The sequence below is a fragment of the Diorhabda carinulata genome, chromosome 1, assembly GCF_026250575.1.
Source record: "Diorhabda carinulata isolate Delta chromosome 1, icDioCari1.1, whole genome shotgun sequence".
In the NCBI taxonomy this organism is placed as follows: Eukaryota; Metazoa; Arthropoda; class Insecta; order Coleoptera; family Chrysomelidae; genus Diorhabda; species Diorhabda carinulata.
The window spans coordinates 605001-615000 of record NC_079460.1 but is presented as its reverse complement, the minus strand read 5'-3'; positions in this window follow the sequence as shown (position 1 = coordinate 615000).

Sequence of the window (10000 nt, the reverse complement as noted above, 5' to 3'; positions counted from 1 at the left end):
TTTTCATACAACTTTTATATAATCCACATCCAAAACAACTCTTTCAATTTTCACAGTTAATTTTGTTCATCAAGTTCCTATATCGAGAGCAATCTAATTTCATAATACTTGTTATTCATCATTATTACTATTTTCATAAAACTTTCATATAACACACCTCGAACCGCTTCTACATACAAAACATCTCCATTCAATTTTCACAATTCATCTTTTTCGACGAGTTCCTATATCCTGCCGCCCAGACACCAAACTTAACACGATTCTATAGACACTAGCGCCCTCTGCCGGAGAGACGCCAAACTTAACACGGTTTTATAGACACTAGCGCCCTCTGCCGGCCAGACGACAAACTAAACACGAACTTTTTCTAATCCAACTTTCACAATACATCTATTTCATACAACTTTTATATGTTACACCTCGAACGGTTTCTATTTTCATAAAACTTTAAACTAACTTACCCTAACCTAACCTAACCTAACCTAACCTAACCTAACCTAAACTAACCTAACCTAACCTAACCTAACCTAACCTAACCTAACCTAACCTAACCTAACCTAACCTAACCTAACCTAACCTAACCTAACCTAACCTAACCTAACCTAACCTAACCTAACCTAACCTAACCTAACCTAACCTAACCTAACCTAACCTAACCTAACCTAACCTAACCTAACCTAACCTAACCTAACCTAACCTAACCTAACCTAACCTAACCTAACCTAACCTAACCTAACCTAACCTAACCTAACCTAACCTAACCTAACCTAACCTAACCTAACCTAACCTAACCTAACCTAATCTAACCTAACCTAACGTTTTTTTTAGTGTGGATGGAAAAATCTTCATAATACCCATCAGAAGGTGTCCCAGGTGTGCATCGCTTCACACAACCGAAACTAACATACATCTATTTCTTTATTTTTGGACAAGTACCTATTATATCGAGCGGAATATAAATTCACAATACTTTTTTCCCTTTGTTTCACTATTTTTATACAACTTTTATATGTTACACCCCGAACGGCTTCTACATACTAAACACCTTCATTCAATTTTCACAATTCATCTTTTTCGACAAGTTCCTATATCGAGCGGAATCTAATTTCCTAATACTTTGCTTTTCATAATTATTACTATTTTCATACAACTTTTATATAATACACCTCGTACGTTCATACATCGAGCGGCCATCTAATTTCATAATACTTTTTTCCGTTATTGTTAATATTTTCATAACACTTTTATATAATATACCTCGAACGGCTTCTACATAAAAAAAATTTCCATTCAATTTACACAATTCAACTTTTTCGACAAGTTCCTATATCCTGCCGACCAGACACCAAACTTAATACGGTTTTATAGACACTAGCGCCCTCTGCCGGCCAGTCACCGAACTTAACACTGTTTTATAGACACTAGCGCCCTCTGCCGGAGAGACGACAAACTAAACACCTTTTTATAGACACTAGCGCCCTCTGCCGGAGAGACGACAAACTAAACACCTTTTTATAGACACTAGCGCCCTCTGCCGGCCAGTCACCGAACTTAACACGGTTTAATAGACACTAGCGCCCTCTGCCGGCCAGAAGACAAACTAAACACCGTTTTATAGACACTAGCGCTCTCTGCCGGCCAGTCACCGAACTTAGCTAATTTCGTAATACTTTGCTTTTCATAATTATTACTATTTTCATACAACTTTTATATAATACACCTCGTACGTTCATACATCGAGCGACGATCTAATTTCATAATACTTTTTTTCTTTATCGTTAATATTTTCATAACACTTTTATGTCATACACCTCGGACGACTTCTACATACAAAACATCTCCATTCAACTTCACATATCATCTTTCTCGACAAGTTCCTATATCGAGCGGAATTAAATTTCATAATACTTGTTTTTCATTATTATTTCTATTTTCATACAACTTTTATATAATACACCTCGTACGTTCATACATCGAGCGGCCATCTAATTTCATAATACTTTTTTCCGTTATTGTTAATATTTTCATAACACTTTTATATAATATACCTCGAACGGCTTCTACATAAAAAAAATTTCCATTCAATTTACACAATTCAACTTTTTCGACAAGTTGCTATATCCTGCCGACCAGACACCAAACTTAATACGGTTTTATAGACACTAGCGCCCTCTGCCGGCCAGTCACCGAACTTAACACGGTTTAATAGACACTAGCGCCCTCTGCCGGCCAGTCACCGAACTTAACACGGTTTAATAGACACTAGCGCCCTCTGCCGGCCAGAAGACAAACCAAACACAGTTTTATAGACACTAGCGCCCTCTGCCGGCCAGACGACAAACTGAACACGGTTTTATAGACACTAGCGCCCTCTGCCGGAGAGACGACAAACTAAACACATTTTTATAGACACTAGCGCCCTCTGCCGGCCAGAAGACAAACCAAACACAGTTTTATAGACACTAGCGCCCTCTGCCGGCCAGACGACAAACTGAACACGGTTTTATAGACACTAGCGCCCTCTGCCGGCCAGTCACCAAACTTAGGTAGTTTCGTAATACTTTGTTTTTCATAATTATTACTATTTTCATAAAACTTTTATATAATACACCTCGTACGTTCATACATCGAGCGGCCATCTAATTTCATAATACTTTTTTCCGTTATTGTTAATATTTTCATAACACTTTTATATAATATACCTCGAACGGCTTCTACATAAAAAAAATTTCCATTCATTTTACACAATTCAACTTTTTCGACAAGTTCCTATATCCTGCCGACCAGACACCAAATTTAACACGGTTTTATAGACACTAGCGCTCTCTGCCGGCCAGTCACCGAACTTAACACTGTTTTATAGACACTAGCGCCCTCTGCCGGCCAGTGACCGAACTTAACACGGTTTAATAGACACTAGCGCCCTCTGCCGGCCAGACGACAAACTGAACACGGTTTTATAGACACTAGCGCCCTCTGCCGGCCAGACGACAAACTAAACACCTTTTTATAGACACTAGCGCCCTCTGCCGGAGAGACGACAAACTAAACACCTTTTTATAGACACTAGCGCCCTCTGCCGGCCAGTCACCGAACTTAACACGGTTTAATAGACACTAGCGCCCTCTGCCGGCCAGAAGACAAACTAAACACCGTTTTATAGACACTAGCGCCCTCTGCCGGCCAGTCACCGAACTTAGCTAATTTCGTAATACTTTGCTTTTCATAATTATTACTATTTTCATACAACTTTTATATAATACACCTCGTACGTTCATACATCGAGCGGCGATCTAATTTCATAATACTTTTTTTCCTTATGGTTAATATTTTCATAACACTTTTATGTCATACACCTCGGACGACTTCTACATACAAAACATCTCCATTCAACTTCACAAATCATCTTTCTCGACAAGTTCCTATATCGAGCGGAATTTAATTTCATAATACTTGTTTTTCATTATTATTTCTATTTTCATACAACTTTTATATAATACACCTCGTACGTTCATACATCGAGCGGCGATCTAATTTCATAATACTTTTTTTCTTTATCGTTAATATTTTCATAACACTTTTATGTCATACACCTCGGACGACTTCTACATACAAAACATCTCCATTCAACTTCACAAATCATTTTTCTCGACAAGTTCTTATATCGAGCGGAATTAAATTTCATAATACTTGTTTTTCATTATTATTTCTATTTTCATACAACTTTTATATAATACACCTCGTACGTTCATACATCGAGCGGCCATCTAATTTCATAATACTTTTTTCCTTTATTGTTAATATTTTCATAACACTTTTATATAATATACCTCGAACGGCTTCTACATAAAAAAAATTTCCATTCAATTTACACAATTCAACTCTTTCGACAAGTTCCTATATCCTGCCGACCAGACACCAAACTTAATAGGGTTTTATAGACACTAGCGCCCTCTGCCGGCCAGTCACCGAACTTAACACTGTTTTATAGACACTAGCGCCCTCTGCCGGAGAGACGACAAACTGAACACGGTTTTATAGATACTAGCGCCCTCTGCCGGAGAGACGACAAACTAAACACCTTTTTATAGACACTAGCGCCCTCTGCCGGAGAGACGACAAACTGAACACGGTTTTATAGATACTAGCGCCCTCTGCCGGCCAGTTACCGAACTTAACACGGTTTAATAGACACTAGCGCCCTCTGCCGGCCAGAAGACAAACCAAACACAGTTTTATAGACACTAGCGCCCTCTGCCGGAGAGACGACAAACTAAACACCTTTTTATAGACACTAGCGCCCTCTGCCGGCCAGTCACCGAACTTAACACGGTTTAATAGACACTAGCGCCCTCTGCCGGCCAGAAGACAAACTAAACACAGTTTTATAGACACTAGCGCCCTCTGCCGGAGAGACGACAAACTGAACACGGTTTTATAGATACTAGCGCCCTCTGCCGGCCAGTCACCAAACTTAGGTAATTTCGTAATACTTTGTTTTTCATAATTATTACTATTTTCATAAAACTTTTATATAATACACCTCGTACGTTCATACATCGAGCGGCCATCTAATTTCATAATACTTTTTTTCCTTATTGTTAATATTTTCATAACACTTTTATGTCATACACCTCGGACGGCTTTTAAATACAAAACATCTCCACTCAATTTTCACAAATCATCTTTCTCGACAAATTGCTATATCGAGCGGAATTTAATTTCATAATACTTGTTTTTCATTATTATTTCTATTTTCATACAACTTTTATATAATACACCTCGTACGTTCATACATCGAGCGGCGATCTAATTTCATAATACTTTTTTTCCTTATTGTTAATATTTTCATAACACTTTTATGTGATAGATACACCTCGGACGGCTTTTAAATACAAAACATCTCCACTCAATTTTCACAAATCATCTTTTTCGACAAATTGCTATATCGAGCGGAATTTAATTTCATAATACTTGTTTTTCATTATTATTTCTATTTTCATACAACTTTTATATAATACACCTCGTACGTTCATACATCGAGCGGCGATCTAAATTCATAATACTTTTTTTCCTTATTGTTAATATTTGCATAACACTTTTATGTCATACACCTCGGACGGCTTTTAAATACAAAACATCTCCACTCAATTTTCACAAATCATCTTTCTCGACAAATTGCTATATCGAGCGGAATTTAATTTCATAATACTTGTTTTTCATTATTATTTCTATTTTCATACAACTTTTATATAATACACCTCGTACGTTCATACATCGAGCGGCGATCTAATTTCATAATACTTTTTTTCTTTATCGTTAATATTTTCATAACACTTTTATGTCATACACCTCGGACGACTTCTACATACAAAACATCTCCATTCAACTTCACAAATCATTTTTCTCGACAAGTTCTTATATCGAGCGGAATTAAATTTCATAATACTTGTTTTTCATTATTATTTCTATTTTCATACAACTTTTATATAATACACCTCGTACGTTCATACATCGAGCGGCCATCTAATTTCATAATACTTTTTTCCTTTATTGTTAATATTTTCATAACACTTTTATATAATATGCCTCGAACGGCTTCTACATAAAAAAAATTTCCATTCAATTTACACAATTCAACTCTTTCGACAAGTTCCTATATCCTGCCGACCAGACACCAAACTTAATAGGGTTTTATAGACACTAGCGCCCTCTGCCGGCCAGTCACCGAACTTAACACTGTTTTATAGACACTAGCGCCCTCTGCCGGAGAGACGACAAACTGAACACGGTTTTATAGATACTAGCGCCCTCTGCCGGAGAGACGACAAACTAAACACCTTTTTATAGACACTAGCGCCCTCTGCCGGAGAGACGACAAACTGAACACGGTTTTATAGATACTAGCGCCCTCTGCCGGCCAGTTACCGAACTTAACACGGTTTAATAGACACTAGCGCCCTCTGCCGGCCAGAAGACAAACCAAACACAGTTTTATAGACACTAGCGCCCTCTGCCGGAGAGACGACAAACTAAACACCTTTTTATAGACACTAGCGCCCTCTGCCGGCCAGTCACCGAACTTAACACGGTTTAATAGACACTAGCGCCCTCTGCCGGCCAGAAGACAAACTAAACACAGTTTTATAGACACTAGCGCCCTCTGCCGGAGAGACGACAAACTGAACACGGTTTTATAGATACTAGCGCCCTCTGCCGGCCAGTCACCAAACTTAGGTAATTTCGTAATACTTTGTTTTTCATAATTATTACTATTTTCATAAAACTTTTATATAATACACCTCGTACGTTCATACATCGAGCGGCCATCTAATTTCATAATACTTTTTTTCCTTATTGTTAATATTTTCATAACACTTTTATGTCATACACCTCGGACGGCTTTTAAATACAAAACATCTCCACTCAATTTTCACAAATCATCTTTCTCGACAAATTGCTATATCGAGCGGAATTTAATTTCATAATACTTGTTTTTCATTATTATTTCTATTTTCATACAACTTTTATATAATACACCTCGTACGTTCATACATCGAGCGGCGATCTAATTTCATAATACTTTTTTTCCTTATTGTTAATATTTTCATAACACTTTTATGTGATAGATACACCTCGGACGGCTTTTAAATACAAAACATCTCCACTCAATTTTCACAAATCATCTTTTTCGACAAATTGCTATATCGAGCGGAATTTAATTTCATAATACTTGTTTTTCATTATTATTTCTATTTTCATACAACTTTTATATAATACACCTCGTACGTTCATACATCGAGCGGCGATCTAAATTCATAATACTTTTTTTCCTTATTGTTAATATTTGCATAACACTTTTATGTCATACACCTCGGACGGCTTTTAAATACAAAACATCTCCACTCAATTTTCACAAATCATCTTTCTCGACAAATTGCTATATCGAGCGGAATTTAATTTCATAATACTTGTTTTTCATTATTATTTCTATTTTCATACAACTTTTATATAATACACCTCGTACGTTCATACATCGAGCGGCGATCTAATTTCATAATACTTTTTTTCTTTATCGTTAATATTTTCATAACACTTTTATGTCATACACCTCGGACGACTTCTACATACAAAACATCTCCATTCAACTTCACAAATCATTTTTCTCGACAAGTTCTTATATCGAGCGGAATTAAATTTCATAATACTTGTTTTTCATTATTATTTCTATTTTCATACAACTTTTATATAATACACCTCGTACGTTCATACATCGAGCGGCCATCTAATTTCATAATACTTTTTTCCTTTATTGTTAATATTTTCATAACACTTTTATATAATATGCCTCGAACGGCTTCTACATAAAAAAAATTTCCATTCAATTTACACAATTCAACTCTTTCGACAAGTTCCTATATCCTGCCGACCAGACACCAAACTTAATAGGGTTTTATAGACACTAGCGCCCTCTGCCGGCCAGTCACCGAACTTAACACTGTTTTATAGACACTAGCGCCCTCTGCCGGAGAGACGACAAACTGAACACGGTTTTATAGATACTAGCGCCCTCTGCCGGAGAGACGACAAACTAAACACCTTTTTATAGACACTAGCGCCCTCTGCCGGAGAGACGACAAACTGAACACGGTTTTATAGATACTAGCGCCCTCTGCCGGCCAGTTACCGAACTTAACACGGTTTAATAGACACTAGCGCCCTCTGCCGGCCAGAAGACAAACCAAACACAGTTTTATAGACACTAGCGCCCTCTGCCGGAGAGACGACAAACTAAACACCTTTTTATAGACACTAGCGCCCTCTGCCGGCCAGTCACCGAACTTAACACGGTTTAATAGACACTAGCGCCCTCTGCCGGCCAGAAGACAAACTAAACACAGTTTTATAGACACTAGCGCCCTCTGCCGGAGAGACGACAAACTGAACACGGTTTTATAGATACTAGCGCCCTCTGCCGGCCAGTCACCAAACTTAGGTAATTTCGTAATACTTTGTTTTTCATAATTATTACTATTTTCATAAAACTTTTATATAATACACCTCGTACGTTCATACATCGAGCGGCCATCTAATTTCATAATACTTTTTTTCCTTATTGTTAATATTTTCATAACACTTTTATGTCATACACCTCGGACGGCTTTTAAATACAAAACATCTCCACTCAATTTTCACAAATCATCTTTCTCGACAAATTGCTATATCGAGCGGAATTTAATTTCATAATACTTGTTTTTCATTATTATTTCTATTTTCATACAACTTTTATATAATACACCTCGTACGTTCATACATCGAGCGGCGATCTAATTTCATAATACTTTTTTTCCTTATTGTTAATATTTTCATAACACTTTTATGTGATAGATACACCTCGGACGGCTTTTAAATACAAAACATCTCCACTCAATTTTCACAAATCATCTTTTTCGACAAATTGCTATATCGAGCGGAATTTAATTTCATAATACTTGTTTTTCATTATTATTTCTATTTTCATACAACTTTTATATAATACACCTCGTACGTTCATACATCGAGCGGCGATCTAAATTCATAATACTTTTTTTCCTTATTGTTAATATTTGCATAACACTTTTATGTCATACACCTCGGACGGCTTTTAAATACAAAACATCTCCACTCAATTTTCACAAATCATCTTTCTCGACAAATTGCTATATCGAGCGGAATTTAATTTCATAATACTTGTTTTTTATTATTATTTCTATTTTCATACAACTTTTATATAATACACCTCGTACGTTCATACATCGAGCGGCGATCTAAATTCATAATACTTTTTTTCCTTATGGTTAATATTTTCATAACATTTTTATGTCATACACCTCGGACGACTTCTACATACAAAACATCTCCATTCAACTTCACAAATCATCTTTCTCGACAAGTTCCTATATCGAGCGGAATTTAATTTCATAATACTTGTTTTTCATTATTATTTCTATTTTCATACAACTTTTATATAATACACCTCGTACGTTCATACATCGAGCGGCCATCTAATTTCATAATACTTTTTTTCCTTATTGTTAATATTTTCATAACACTTTTATGTGATAGATACACCTCGGACGGCTTCTAAATACAAAACATGTAATTTCATAATACTTCTTTTTAATATTCACAATACATCTTTTATATATTTTCACTATACATCTTTATTAATGTTAATGTAGAAGGCGTACCGTTGTACAGCGCACATATATGTGTGGTGTATCGAAGTTGACGTCTCGTTAAATTTTAATAAACTCGTTATAATTTACGTAAAGACGTTGTTTCGGTCATTCCACATCGGTGGATTATATAGTTTTCTGAAAGGGTCCCCGTTCTCCTCCAATATATTAACGTATATTGCTAGCGGTTCCCTTTTTAGATATTATATCAATTTATCCACAAATTAAATATCTATTGCGAGATCGCGAATTTAGCTAGCGTTCTATCGTGAGCGATTCATATGCGATCGTCTATGAAAAATATATATTATATTACACTTTTATATATATAATACACAATATTTGCGATAACTCTCATTATTCCGTGCGAGAATAAAAATTTCGTTCATTATTACCTAATGTATAAACCATGTCGCTTACAATCTAGCGAAGGGTAGAGATAATGTCGAAATTGTAGCCCGGTCGACGTAATCATCTAATTTTTCTCATTTCGATTAAATTTAGATAGATTTATAGTCGATTCGGTGAAATTTTATAAAATAAGAAAAAATATAAATAAAGCGTGGCGCTGAAAATTATATATTTTCAATAATAAGCGCAGCAAACACGCAAAAGAAAAAGTAAATAACAATGTGTTTATACACGAATATAGATGATTATTATATTATGTATAAATATAAAGTATATATGTAATATAAAAAACATCATCATAATTTATCCTCTTTTGGATATTGTTATTAAAACTTTTTCGATAATAGTTTTTTATTATAAAATATATATAT